A 13,434-nucleotide genomic window follows, 5' to 3' on the forward strand; every position below is an offset into this window, starting at 1 on the left:
TTTTTATCTCATTTTCAGGCAATTCATTAATGATTTTAAAAGAGAAATGACCTGAAGCACATCATACTAGAACACAGAAAAATAGTTTATTAAATACTTGCATATATATTTCTATACTAATATTTACATGCATATTTGAACATAATCAAATACAATCATTTATTACAAACATTAAAATGTTAGAGTGATGTTGTAGAGGAGTTGCCATCTCTATAGTTCAATTTGGAAACAGCTTTATAATAGCAAGCAACATTAGCCACAATCCCTCTGTTTATGAACTTAAGTGCTGTTTAGCCTTACTTTGTTTAACAGTGATAAACACAGGGCAACAGACAAATGCTTCTTATCCCTGGGCTGATCAGTAAAAACAGAGAGTTCAATAGTGGGAAGATGTGGATGCCAGAGTCACTTACGTCTCAGCTCAGTTCAATAGCTGGTCTCAGTAACTATGGGTAAAGTGAAAAGTGATGCCCTCATTTCCTCCCACAATCTCAGCTAACTTTTCACTCATCTACCAAGTTCAACAAATTCATCTCCTTTAAAGTTTTGGTGGTTTCAAGGAGCAACTCTAAGCATTTCTCCCACCCTTCATTCTTGATACTCTCAAAATTGACTCTCAAGTTGATAAAATAATCTACTTTAACCTAGCGACTCACTCAAAAAATTATCTACATCGTGATTGAATTTTATTCTTTTAGTCAGACAGCATACTGAATGCATCAGGGTTTTGCTAGCAATGTGTTTGAAATGGACTCTAAATATAACTACCTCTCATACCTTCCAGCATTGCCACATGAGCCCAACATCCCATCAAAACCTGAACAACTAACCATATTGCTATCATCATAGTAATGTGCATTTGACTCTTCTCATGACAATTGAAGCTAACATTTAAAATTAAAACCAGATTTCACTTGGCTGACCAAAACCATCTCAATTTCATTTCACCTCAATCAGAGGAAATATAATTTTTCCAAATATTCTGTGTCCCAAACCTTGGCAAACTCCCAACAGAATAGCCCTCAGATCACCTCCTTCCTCCAACATGAACACCTTTATCACTATCAGTGAACTCTGCCAAGCACAAAGTGATAGTAGGTCTTTTACACCCATTATGTCCTCAGTCTCTCCTCGGATCTCCAGGAGACTCACGGATGCTCACTTGGGCTACTAGACTCATCATCTCCCAAAAGCTCTCTCTTCAGCTCTTCCCTCAACCAGATTGTTGACATTTCCTTGTGCCTAGCATTGCACATGTATGTATCTATGAGAACTATGTCTTCAGTATGGGTACTAATTTTCCTAAAAGCAGAATGCATCTCTTGTTTAATGGACTGGTATTCTTAGTTTTAACTCACATATAGTATGCACTCAGCTTGTTCCTACCCATTCTACATCCATCTGGTTGCTGGGTTCACTGTACCTAACGCATTCTTTTCTTCCACAACTCATGGTAAATTTGTTTTTCATTTATGTAACTATTACCGGATTCTTTTAAATTTAGGATTGGAGAACTAAATATGTCCTGTGCATCCCTTTATAATTAGAGTTGACCCCAAGATCCATTATAAAATAAATTCACAATAGTGTTGAATGTTGTATGTATGTAGCGATAGACTGCCTAGCAAGCACAAGAACGTGGCCCAGCACTCACACAGTACTGCATCAGCAAACAAACTCACAAATATTGTTGAATTCAAAATAAATGGGAGTCATTATACTAATAACTGGTATTTTTGTTTTATGAAATTAGAAACTTCTTAACTACTGCATACCTAAGGAAAATAAAAGGCCAGTTATTAAGAAAATATAGGTATGAAAAATGAGCCATTTGTCGATGTTATTTTAATTTTAGAAAATAAAATTGGCTTAATTTAGATTTATCATCAACAGGTAGTCACTCGGAGATTTAAAAAAAAAATGCCTCCAGTGTATTTCCAGCATGCTGTGAAGTATTTTTACAGCCAAGGAAAATAAACAGCATTAGAAGCATTCTTATTCATTTCTCTTGTCTTCATATGCCATGGTGCACTCAAAAGAAACACACAGTTTAGGGCAGTCCAAGACAGGGCTAAATTTAAACATATTTATAAAGTATTCTTGTCTACAAAGGAAAGAAATAGAAAGAGAGAGACTAAATTATCTAGTGATTGAAAAATCAGTTGCTAACTCATCAAGAAAGCTGTCAAGAGATTATATCATTATTTTCCCAGGTAGAAATACCACTTGGTCATAATCCCTGTCTCAATGAATGTCTCATGACTGTCAAAGCAGCACAATGAGCCTGAGCTGTGGTGCTCATTTGGCAGCATGGTGGGTACCATTGCAAGCATTCGCCAGCTATTCAAGTCTTAAATCTGGTTAGATTTTCAGGAATTAATTTTTGTTGTCACATGGAAATTTCTAGTAATATAAATGATTCTAAATGCTTGTGCCATTTCTGCCTGCTCCCTAGACTACCCGAATTTTAATATTAAAAACAGGGCCAATAAAAATGTTATATCAGTACACCATATATTAAAAGCCTTCAGAGAACACAGCTTATTAGTCTTAACCAGGGTATCAGGCATCACTGTGTAATAACAATAACTCATAGTTATAATAGCCACATAGTTACTTCAGATCCAGTGAACCCAGTTTAGAATTATTATATTTTCTTTCATGCATTAATACAATTTGAAAATTCAATTCTGGCTTCAGACTTTAGAGTGCTCATGTTATTTTTAAAATTGGTTTATTTGGGAAGATTTTCAGGGGCCTTGTTTCATTCTGAGTATATCACCACACACAGACTGAAGAATGATTCCTTGTGCCTAATGTTCAGTGATAAAACTTATGACACCAACTGAGTAAAGCCCTAATATTTGGTTTAACAGCAGATCTTTCATTCTTTTGATCTTCACCATTTTGATTTCAAGTTTTACTGTGAACTACATATATATTACATAGCAGCTAGGTATTTGAGTTGGAACAAGACCATTTTTAATACATTGTCTTACTACAGAGAATACCTTGCAAAAATGTTCAGCATGGTCCACACATCAACGAAAGGTTATAAACCACACCACACATATGAGCTCCACTGGAATTAATACTTCATTTAAGTTTTTTCTTTCTGTCAATTCCACTAGAACTCACTGCCCTTCTTTTCTCATGCCTGTGTAACTCTAGACAGCATGTCAATTGAATAGTCATGTGACAAATACTTTTCAGAGAGGGTTAATTCATGTATGCTTTTATGTGATTTCATTGTGCTAGTCCAATAAAATGTAAAAGCCCATCTGAGATATTCAATATCTAACTTCTAGTTTGCTTTTTTAAGTTGCTGTGACAAAGCATTCAGACCAAAAGCAAGTTGTAGAGGAAAGGGTTTATTTGGCTAGCAGGTTACAGTCCATCCCTGAAGGAAATCAGAATAGGAACTCAAGCCAGGAACCTGGAGGCAGGATCTGAACCAGCAGTCATGCAAGAGTACTGCTTACAAACAACTCTGGGATTATGTCTCACACCTTTAAGAATGGCTAAAATCAAACACTCAAGTGACAGCTTGTGAGAATGTAGAGCAAGGGGAACACTTCTTCATTGCCTGTGGGAGTGTACACTCATACAGCCACATTGAAAATCAATTTGGCATATTCTCAGAAAACTAGGAATGGTTCTACCTCGAAACTCAGGTATTCCAATCCTAGGCATATACCCAGAAGATGCTGTAACATCCCATAAAAACACATGCTCAACTATGTACATAGAAGCTTTGTTCATAATAGCCAGAAACTGGAAACAACCTAGATGTCCCTCAATTGAAGAATCGATAAAGCAAATGTGGTATATCTATACAAAGAAATACGATTAAAAACAAAGACATCATGAATTTTGCAGGGAAATGGATGGTACTTGAGAATATCATCTGAGTAAGGTAACCAGAAAGACCATAAAATACAGGTACCATGATATACTCCACAGACCCAAAGAAGTTAAACAAGAAAGAAGGACCAAGGTAAGAGTTTGAATCTCACTTCGAAGAGGGACTAAAATAGTCATAAGAAGCAGGTAGAGAGAGGGAACAGATGGGGGAAGAGGGATGAGGAAGGAAATGAGGGTTTCAGGATCAAATTTGGAAAAGGCCAGGAGAGATGGCTAGATGGCCATTAAGCTTCTGTAAGGCAAAGGACATAGTCAATAAGACATATGGACAACTTACAGATGGGAAAAAAAACTTCACTAATCCCACATCTGATAGAGAGCTAATATCCAAAAATACATAAAGCACTCAAGAAGCGAATCACCAAAAAACCAAACAACCTAATCAAAAATGGAGTATAGAACTAAACAGAGATTTCAAACCCGAGAAATCTTGAATGGCTGAGAAGCACCTAAAGAAATGTTCAAAGTTCTTAGGGATCTTAGGAAATGCAAATAAAAACAACCCTGAGATTCCACATTCCACCAATCAGAATGGCTAAGATCAAAACCTTAAGTGACAACACATGTTGGAGAGAATGTGGAGAGAGAGAAACACTCCTCCATTGCTGGTGGGATTGCAAACTGGTACAACTTCTCTGGAAATCAATATAGAGGTTCCTCGGAAAACTGGAAATAGGTCTACCTGAAAACCCAGCTGGTAACTCTTGGGAATATACCCAAAAGATGTCCTACCATGCCCGAGGGGCACATGTTCCACTATGTTCATAGTGGCCTTATTTGTGATAGCCAGAAGCTGGAAACAACCTAGATGTCCCATGTCAGAATAATGGATACAGAAAATGTGGTTTATGTACACAATGGAATACTATTCAGCTAATCAGAATGAGGACATCCTGAGTTTTGCAGGCAAATGGATGGAACTAGGAAATATCATCCTGAATGAGGTAACTCAGACCCCAAAGGACATACATGATATGTACTCACTAATAAGTGGATGCTAGCCAAAAAAAAATAAATAAATATATAGAATACCCAAGATATAGTCCACAGAACTCAAAAAGGTGAACAAGCTGAAAGGGCCAAGAGAGGATGCCTCAGTACCACTTGGGAGGGAGAAGAAAGCAATCACAAGTGGGAAGGGAGGGAGGGTTCTGGGAGGAAAAGTGGACAGTGAAGGGAGGAGGAAGTAGAGTGGAGAGAAGAATCTGATCTGGTATTGGGTGAGGGAAATGGACTGAAGACCTGAGGGCCAGCAGGAAGAATAGAAACAGGCAACCTTGAGAGGTAGGAGGTTGGAGGGACCCTCCAGAATGCACCAGAGACCTGGGAGGTGAGAGACTCTCAGGACTCAAAGGGACTTTAAATTAAATGCCCAACCGTGGGGAGAGGGAACTTATAGAGCCAACCTCCAGCAGGAAGACAGGGCATCAAATGAGGAAGAGGGAGGCCATCTCACAATCACAACTCTGACCCATAATTGTTCCTGTCTTAAAGAGTTACAGGGATGGAAATGGAGAGGAGCCTGAGGAAATAAAGATCCAGTAACTGGCCCAAAGTTGGATCCAGCTCAAAGGTAGGTCCCAAGACCTGACACTATTACTGAGGCTATGAAGTGCTCATAAAAATGGACGTAGCATGACCACACTCCAGAAGACCCAATAAGCAGCTAAAAGAGTCAGATAAAGACACCAACCCACCCATAAAACTTTCAACCTAAAATTTATCCTGTCTACAAAAAAATGCAGATATGGGGAATGGAGCAGAGACTGAGGGAATGGCCAACTAATAACTGTCCAACTTGAGACCCATCCCAAGCGCAAGCATCAATCCTTAACACTATTCATGATAGTCTGTTATGCTTGCAGACAGGAGCATGGCTGACCTCTGAAAGACTTCACCCAGCAGATGATGCAGAGAGATACAGACACTCACAGCCAGTGGATGGATCTTGGGGACCCTTATGGAAGAAGAGCAGGAAGGATTGTGAGCCCTGAAATGAATAGGAACTCCACTGGAAGACCATCAGAGTCAACTAACCTGAACCCTTGAGGCTCTAAGAGTCTGAACCACCAACTAAAAAAAAAAAAAAAAAAAAACATACGTGGGTTGGACCTAGGCCTCCATTCATGTGGGTCCTGAACAACTGGAACAGGGGCTATCCTAAAAGCTGTTCCCTGTATGTGGGATATGTTCTACTAGTTGTAATGCTTTGTCTGGCCTCAGTGGGAGAGGTAGAGTCTAACCCTACAAAGACATGAAATGCCAAAGTTGGGCAGGGGGATATACCCAGGTGGCTTTCACCTGCTCTGAGCAGAAAGGTGGGGTGGGCTGGGGAGAGAATTGTGGGAGAAGGTGACCAGAAGTGGGGCAGTGACAAGATGTAAGGTGAATACGTTAAAAACACACAAGCACTATTTAAAAAAGAAAGAGTATTGCTTACTAAATTTATTTTAATGGCTTGCTCAGCCTCCTTTGCTGTTTTTTGAAGGCCCTCCTGCCTGGGGTTGATGCTGCCCACAGTGGGCTTGCTATCCCACACCAATCCTCTTCAAGGAAATGTTTCACAGAGGTGCCTACATATGAGTCTGAAAGGAGCAATTCTCTAGTTCAGGGTACTTCTTTCCCACAGAATCCAATCGTCATGTTCTATCACTATATTACTGGGAGGACTCGCTGTGGTCTATGTAACTCTTTAAAAGCACATATATGAAACATACACTGAAACTGAGTGGCCAGGGATGATTTTAATCATGTTCTATCATTCTATTTTTCTTTCTTAGGCTGGAGAGATGGCTCAGTGGTTAAAAGCACCGACTGCTCTTCTGAAGGTCCTGAGTTCAAATCCCAGCAACCGCATGGTGTCTCACAACCATCTATAATGAGATCTCATGCCCTCTATTTTTCTTTCTTATTAGTTCTGAGAGGGGCAATATTTCTAAAAAGACTAACCTAGTCCTCCAGCATTGCTTGTCATTTCATAAATTCTAATGCTCAGGCACACTTCAAGTAAAGACAAACCATCCTACATAATGAAAAGAGGATAGAAAGAAAGCTCAGCATCAGACCATGTGCTCAGCAGATAAATGCAAGGTCTCTGAGTGCTGGCTCTTGCTATCGGAAGAAAACCAGATAAACATCAACAACAAAAAGAAGTCCTTGGATGGCTTTGTAGCAACGATGCAGTGACAGACATCAGCATCTCTTAGTGTTGACATAGAATGTCAACTTGAACCACAAAAATAAACACAAAATAGCTCATTTTGTAGTTGTTTGCCTGATTTCACTTTTTTTTTTTTCGTTCCTGATATAATTAGAAAAACTGTAATTGGAAAAAAAAAGAATCTTGAAAGCCTTATAGAACACACAGAGATTAATTAAGCACTGATTTCCACCTGCCAAGGGGCAGTCTCAGCTTGGAGAGGGGTTCTGGGAGAAGGGGTTACCTGGGAGCAGTGAAAAGAAATGGCTCAAAGTCAAATCGTAGGTATAAGCCAGTGGCCTATGCTCTACACAAGACAGTTTTCTATCTACTGTCTTTGTGTTCTGTTTTCTCTGTAGATCTCCAGACTGCTTTCTCTATGTTCTGCTTGTGGCAGGTCTCCAAGCAGATCTTTCTTTCTATTCTAAAATAAAAGTCTCTGGGTGCCTCATCGCTTACATATCATAAGCCCAGTCTTGTATTTTAAATATCAATCCAGTCATTTGCTCCAGCTTCCCCTTTGATTGTGCTATGCATCCGCATGCCCTGATCCCAGCCTCTTCATTCTGAGGAGAAAGAAAGCACATGCTTAGACAATGTGATACTTGGGTGGGGCACTGCCCTGGAATCACCTTTCCAACCATGCTTGGACCTAAATTCACTCTGACCCAGGCTGACCTTAAACTGAGGAATCTGCCTGTATTTGTATATTGCTGTCTTTGTATCTTTCTGACAAGCTGGCTCATAGTGTAGCTGCCTCTGTTCCTTTAAATCTGCAAAGCCTCTCGTGTAATTCATATTTCAACCTTATATTTTGCATAGTTGAGAAGTTATATATTTTTGAATTCATGTTTTTAGAGTTCTTTTCCACAGCCTTAAGGGCTGACCTGAATGTCCTAGTGTTTACCATTTTTACTGAGACATTAGCCATGCCTTTGCCTACCAGACTTGTACAGTCTCTGATTATCAAGTAATCATTAATGCTAATAGAAAAGACATTCCTTGGAGGAGAAACATAAAACTATGGACAGTAAATATATAAACATGCCCTGTGCCCACAAAAGCTAATGACACTGGAGGCCCATGCCCTGTTGGCCCTTTTCCAGTGGCAGGAACCATGGCTGCCCATATCAAATCCAAGCTAGTCCCATCACCCACCTTATTTTTTTCCTCTGCCCATCATCATTGCCAGTGACACTTGGAAGTAAGTTTCTCAGGGATTAGAGATCATTAATGAGACGTACCTTAGTCAATATGATCATTACTGATTTTGCAGCAGATCCAGGTCTTGTTTCTAGCACCCACATCAGGTGGCTCACCAAGTCTGTAACTCTAGGAATCAGCGGTCCTCTAGCCCAGTGGTTCTCAACCTTCCTAATTCTGAGACCCTTGAATACAGCCCTCATGCTGTGCTGACCTCCAACCACAAAATTATTTTGTTGCTACTTCTTGACTGTAATTTTGCTACTATTATGAATCACGGTGTAAATATCTGGGTTTTCTGATGGTCTTAGGTTTCTCCTGTGAAAGGGTTGGTTGACCTCCAAAGAGGTTTTGACCTACAGATTGATAACCACTTCTGTAGTCTCTGTGGGAATCTACATACACCTGAACATACATGGGACACGTGAACTCTTGTGGCCTACACATAAGTAATAAATAGTACATAATACTATTGTTAAATAAGTCTACAAACCTTACTTAGGTGACATGACCAGATGGTCCTACTTTTATTCTTTGCATGCTCAGAACTGTGTTCAAGACTTTAAACCAGCACTTGTGGTATCTTTACAGATTCCAAGCACAAAGCTATGAATTTTTTACTTTTAAATGTGTGTTTTTAGAGTTCCTAAAAGTTAGATCTCATAAATCTGCTAGTTTCAAAAAAATCTGCAGCTTTCTGCATAGTGGCCCTTGTATTTCAATTTAAACCAAATGGGAGCAAACTTATTACTTCTATTCTGAAAGGTCATTTTTCATCAAGATTGTATTAGAAAATAAATCATTTAAAGCCATCCTTCTGATAGTCCCTTGCATGAATGTCTTAACGTGCAATCAGAGGGCTGCTGTAATTTGTTAATCCAAAATGGTCTGACACTGCCACCTTCTGGTCAATGGTTGATATTCTGCTGAAGCCAGTCTTTTGCTGACATGAATGACATAATTAGAACAACCTGCATAGGACTGCCATCAATCTCAAAAAGAGGTTTGAAAGTCCAGCAGAGGCAAACTGCTAGCGTTGTGCATACACCCACATGGATGCATGTGTAAAATACATAATCGTAATGACAGGTTACAGTGCAGCTCTTTAAGCACTATTTTTTTTAACGACAAGCTCTTTTACAGACCTAGCTGGTCTTGAACATATTGTGTAATTAAAGATGATTGTGAACTGCTATATGACTAAGGATGACCTCGAGCTAATGATTCTCCTTCCACCTAGGAGAATACTAGGATAATGGGCATGTGTCAGAATGCCCAGTATGTGTAGTAGATCAAAGTCAGGGCTTGTCACATACTAGGCAAGTACTCTAGCAACAGTACACATCCAGCGTTGCTTTTTGTTTGCTTTGTTTGTTGTTTTGTTTAGGATGGTTGGTTGGTTGTGTTTTTTTTTCTCATTGTGTTGTTTTGTTGAAGCAGTCTTGGATGGCGCCAGCTGGCCTACAATTCTGTGTGCCTGAGTCTGTCCTTGAGCTCTCCCTTTGGCTGACTCAGTCCCCTAAGTGTGGGGACTTTAAGATGGACCCATAATTCTCAAAGAAATCGGGCAACTTCCTATTAAGGTCAAGCAAGCTCTGGATGTTTAGACTGGGGTGTTCTTGATGGACTCTATAAACTGCAAGTGGATAGAGGATGTGTTTTTTAAGTTGGGTGTTATCTTGCTTCAGTAAATTACATCTTGTCTTGGTTTCTTATGTGGAGCCTGCTTTGATTCTGGTCAAATTAACTCCTTACTGAAAGCAGATGTTAAACCCAGGGTAAATGTATAAATGTCCTCAAAATGTCATCAGCTATCTTCACTTGCAAATACTTGATAGGGAAATTTGACTTGTGAAAATATTTTTAGAATCACTGTCAATTTTTACAATTATCGAAGGTAAACCAAATTAGTTCAATAGTAACTGCAATTCATCATAGGCAATGGGTCTTCTTTTTGGAGCAACCTCTTGACATAATTAAAGAACAAAATCCAGATACCAAGTGTACTGGCTGGTTTTGCAAGTCAACTTGCCACAAGCTAGAGTCATTAAAAGGAAAATGCCTCCATGAGATCCAATGGTCAGATATTGTCTCTCATTGGTGATCAAAGGGCCAGGCCATGGAGGGTGGTACCATCCGTGGGCTGATGGCCCTGGGTTCTATAAGAAAGCAGACTGTGTAAGCCATGAGGAACAAGCCAGCAAGTAGCACCCTTCCATGGTCACTGAATCAGCTCCTGCCTCTGGGTTCCAGCTCTGCTTGAATTCCTGACCTGACTTTCTCCAATGAAGGACTATGATTGGAAGTGTAAGCAGAATAAACCCTTTCCTCCTTAACTTGCTTTTTTGGTCATGGTGGGTTTGTCACAGCAATAGAACCCCTAATCAAGACACCAAGTAAATGTGAGTGTTCACTGGGTTCCAGAAGAATGCCTTGTGGCAGTTTCTCTGAGAAAACCTTATCTTTTTGGATCAGAACTATTCTGCTTTCTCGTCTCCCACAGAATGTGGGTCTCCAAGCAAAGGGCAGCAGGGTTAAATATTAGAATGTATAAATTAGCTCTAGAAAAGAAACTGACACTGTCTCTACAGTGTTGAGTAATTAAGCAGGCCTAGTGTGCCTTCTGGAATTACAGAACTTAAGTGAAGATTAATGAGGCCTGAAAATGTCAGGCCCCAAGGTCTCCAAACACGGTAAGGCGTCTCCACTTTCTCCACGTTGAACAGCTGCCCATTTCCAAGGCAAACAAATTGTCCTCGTTCTTCCTTAGATTCAGGAACAGCTCAGTAGATGTATGGCAAACAATGTTGCTTTTAACAAAATATCTTTCACCATCATTTGATTTCCCTTCCATGGCCTCTGACCTGGATTGCAGCATGTACAGAAGAAGTAGCCATGTCGGCTCGGCTCTGAGTCTGAATCCTAAACTCCTTCCTACACTGGACAACAAAAGGTAAAGATCTTATACGCAATCACACTTAGCAGGGCACAGCAAGCAAAATAGGAAATAAAATGAAGCTTCATCCCCCTCCCACCCCCATTGCTAGGACCAAGAAGAGTAAGAGTGAGAGAGACTTTCCGCTGCTGGGGGCTGGGGAGCTTTCCACTAAATTTTTTGCAGAAAACAATGAGCTCTCCAAGAAAAGGTTTCTTCAGGTTGATTCTAGCTTCATAGTGGTGTCTAATGCCAAACAGCCTAAAGAGGCATGGAACTGGTTTGATCTTAATTTTAGGTAGCTAGCAGGACATTGCAACCCCAATTTAAACTTTTTCTTGACATCAGCAATGGGCACTTTTAGAAACTGAAATGACAGCAGGCCTCCTTAAATGCATTTAACTTAGTATGCTTTCAGGTTCTGATTATAGCTAAGGTGTTGGATTACCTGCGTTCATTTGCTGTGCTTGAGCAACAAGGCCCAATCTCTCTGATCCTCTTAAAAACTTAGGACTTCTAACCAATGACAGACAATGTTCTGTGACCCACATACTCTAATTTCAGGATGTGTTTAGGCTGTCATATGACTTCACGTGTGTACCAGTTGGCTTTCTGTTAAGCACTTGAAAACTCCCGTGTCACATTTCAGCTCTCATGTATCTGTCTGTCTTTATCTCTCTCACACGGGGATTGCTTTTAACAGGTAAGCTTTCATGAAAATTTTATGGAACTTTTAACTGTCTCCCAGATGAGGTTTAGCAGGCACTAAGCCCAGTTGGTATTTAGTGATGTACAGAAGGCTCAGTTACAAACATTTGTGAATGTGAATTTTCTGGGGATCACACAGGAGCACCAACACTTCTGTGGCTCAGCCTATGCTATCTTGAATAGGAAGATAGGCCAAATTGTGTTCTGCCTCACTGCTTGACTTGGGATTGATGGAATTCTGACCATTATCGTAATGGAGCTGCAGATCCCCCTGTAGCCCACACTCATGTCTTCTCACCCCTGTGTCACTTCCGCCATTGCCATCTCTGCTGAGAAAGCCTGGAAGTACAGGCTGCATTTAGTGGAGTCTCCAAGGCCTGTATAGAACCAACAACCAGGTGGTGAAATGTCACCCATAGAAATATGTTTCTCCCTACCCCTATCCTTGCAATGGGCAGAGACACCGAGTTGATGGTGTTTTTATAGCAGTCAGAGACAGAGCAAATGGCAGTCTCTTGTTCATCCTAGCGTGTTGCCTGGCTTGGTGGTCAAAGCTGTTTTATGCTTAAGACACATTAAAATTAAATTAAATTAAATTAAATTAAATTAAATATCCAGGAAGTACAGTGTGGGAGGAGGAAAACGGAAGACAGAGACCTTGTGTTCCTACATGCCACATGGTGAGAGTGAGGAAAGTCTTGCCCTTCACCCCATGGGATACGTGGGCCATGACATACAGAGTTATGCCTTCCACCACCCAGCACAGTGAGGGAGGAGGAAGACAAAGAGAGACCTGCACTTCTGTGTCTGCTTGCTGGCATGCCAAGCAGCGTGACAAGATGTCCCTCAAGGGCCCACCCATCACATGGCTCTTCTGCATCGAGCAACCACACGATACAAGAATATGATAGGCAGATGGAAGAGAAACAGAAGTGAACCAGCTAGAGTATTATGATAGTGGAAAGGAATAGCCTGGTGTGAGTGGCCAGCCTAACTATCTGGGGTTGTGGTGAGATTCCAGCAAAAGACGCTGCTTAGAGTCATGGTCAGGTTCATGGCTATGCAGCAGCAGAGGTTAGTGTTGATGTCTGTGGCTCATATTACCACTAAAGAACATGGGGATGCCCTTGGTCCAGGAAGCCACTGTAGATCACATGGATGTCTAAACACTGTGTAGAAGTGATCCCTCCCCTCACTACGTGCAGTGCTCTAGAGAGTTGGTCCCACCTCTCAGCAAAACAGGCCCTGTCCCTCAGCCAGTCAGCACAGTAGAGCTGTCCATAGAAGCAGGGGTGTGGGTGAACAGGCCTGCGGGTAAGAGCAGGAGAGCTGGCTCAGCTACTGGACTGCAGCACTTGGGAGAGTGGGGCCAACTCTGTGACTGGGCAGCACAGTGGAGCTGGCTCTGGAGGTATAGATGTAGGTAAACTGGCTGGAGAGCAGGAGAGCAGGAAGACTGGTCCTG

The 13,434-nt window shown here is 40.9% G+C and overlaps 1 non-coding gene across 1 annotated transcript; it reads left to right on the forward strand.

Moving 5' to 3' along the window:
- Positions 1 to 12,409: 12,409 nt before the first annotated feature.
- LOC115490061 lies at positions 12,410 to 12,547 on the forward strand. Its single transcript, XR_003955494.1, has one exon. It is a non-coding gene; the product is annotated as a small nucleolar RNA SNORA48 (small nucleolar RNA).
- Positions 12,548 to 13,434: the final 887 nt, after the last annotated feature.

This window comes from Mus musculus, chromosome 4, assembly GCF_000001635.26.
Source record: "Mus musculus strain C57BL/6J chromosome 4, GRCm38.p6 C57BL/6J".
Classification (NCBI taxonomy): Eukaryota; Metazoa; Chordata; class Mammalia; order Rodentia; family Muridae; genus Mus; species Mus musculus.